The following is a 1,868-nucleotide window of genomic DNA, read 5'->3' as shown; positions in this document are numbered from 1 at the left end:
CGGGGCCCGGGGGCGGCCCGGAAGCCTCTGTCCGCGGCCGGCGGCCTCCGCGAGCCCCGGGAATGAATGGACAGAGTCAGCCGAGTCGCAGCCGCAGAGCAGCTCCTCCAGCCGCGGAGGGACCCGGCGCCGCTGTCCTTCCGCAGACCGCACCTCTGCAGAGGAGAGATAGATGGGGAAGACATCAGATGTCTAAAAAGTGAAAGCACGACGGAGGTGTGGATTTCAAACTCAGCTCAAAGTACAGGGGCAGTGAAAGCACGCCGCACAGAAATCCAAGAATGTTTCCAGCTTCCCGCTAGAATCTTTTAACTTGATTCTGAAGTGTAGCATTCCTATGTGGCCTAACTGGGGCTTTTCCTTTTTGCAATTCAGAAATACGACAGTTAATAGGTGGTTTTTAAAAATTTCTATCCCACCTGATTTTTTAAAAAGTCATGCATTAACTAAAGGGGCAGAAGCAGCACATATTGATTCAAATTGAGAAACACAGTCTGATAATGTAACATTACAGATTTACCTCTACAGTGTTTCATTATTTTACATGAAATGCTAGTCTGCTATAAAGCCAAAAATAAGGATAGAACTCGAAAGCAGCTGCATTTATGCGATCACAAACACACTCAGAGAACACACAGCCGACTAATTTTTATTCCTTTTTATTCGCCACGAGTCAGCTGAGAAAACAATGTGAAAGAATTGCTTTCGGTAGTTCAATTTTTCCACATTATTAAAAGGAGGAGTAAACTCAGAAGCAGTGTTACTTACACAGAGCGCCGGGAGGAATGGAAGCAGCCGCGGCTTCTAACGCGCAGAACTTGCGCACCCTGAGGCGGAGAGCAGAACGTACTTCGTGGTCAGGAGGGTTCCGCGGTGCTGACGCTTCAGCTAGCCTGAGAAACACCCTGGGAAACTACCGATGGCAAAAACAGAATGAGTACTGGCAAAGTGGCTACCCTACGGCATCGTTTTCAGACATACGCGATTTTTTTTTTCAAAAATATGGTTAAAAATAAACTTTAATCTTAAATCCTGAAAACACCAAAGGCCATACACAATCAGCTTTCATTCAAAGAACTTCGCACTTATTTTTAGCCCCCGGGAGCCCTCTAGTGTCCTATCTGCAAACAGACTGCAGACAGGATTGCCTGTGCCCTTAGCTTGGGACGCAGCCCCTGCGGATTAAATGCCTGGGACCTGCAGAGCCCTGGAGCCCTCTGTCCCTCGCGTGCACCCCGGAAGGAGGGCACCGGCTTCCAAGAGCTGCACTCACCTCGCTGTCTTGGCCGTTTGAATGTCACTTGACCCCCACCAATTCAGCGGGGAAAGAAGGCCTAGAGGTTCAGCAAATGCTATTAAGAGTGAAGGAAAAATAGCACGGTGAGATAAGAGTGTGCAGAGATAGGGAAGAACATTTATAGTGCGAGCTGGAAGTGTCCCGTCCTCTCTGATTGGAGGATTTTTAAAGACAGGTTAGCGATTGGCCGGGTGTCTAAGTGTCCCGGCACAGGGCAAGGAGCGATGACCTCAGGTCCGCTGCGGGCGGAATCTTTGTTTCTGCCGCAAACAGAACCAGAAGCGGAGCAGGCCAGGAAGCACGGAGGGGACAAAGGCCTTTCCTCGGGAGGAAAAAAGTCGTGCTGCGGGGTGTGGATAGGAAGTCGGGGTGTGGTGTGCACTCCTAAAAATACTACAGTTTATGGAGAAAGAACTAGAATATATGCAGAAGGAGAGAAACTGCCAAGTGGTAAAATGCCAAAAATTATAATAGGGATGTTATTTCAGCACTCTTCAAACCAGGCCTTTCCTGCTATTTAAAAGTTAGGCCCACAGTGGAAAGGAAAAGCGCAGTTCCAGGCAGACCCGTC

The 1,868-nt window shown here is 48.9% G+C and overlaps 1 protein-coding gene across 1 annotated transcript in view; it reads right to left on the bottom strand.

Moving 5' to 3' along the window:
• Fam198b (family with sequence similarity 198, member B) overlaps window positions 1-1,585 on the bottom strand; it is a gene marked incomplete in the record, with an annotated part of 42,352 nt that extends 40,767 nt beyond the window's left edge. The window contains 3 exon segments of the mRNA XM_013522911.1: window positions 1-155; window positions 769-913; window positions 1,274-1,585.
• Between the last annotated feature and the right edge of the window lie 283 nt (window positions 1,586-1,868).

Source organism: Chinchilla lanigera, unplaced genomic scaffold (genome assembly GCF_000276665.1).
Source record: "Chinchilla lanigera isolate Chin_1 unplaced genomic scaffold, ChiLan1.0 scaffold00070, whole genome shotgun sequence".
Classification (NCBI taxonomy): domain Eukaryota; kingdom Metazoa; phylum Chordata; class Mammalia; order Rodentia; family Chinchillidae; genus Chinchilla; species Chinchilla lanigera.
Note: the sequence above shows the minus strand (reverse complement) of the source record. Positions and strands in the feature narration are given on the sequence as shown.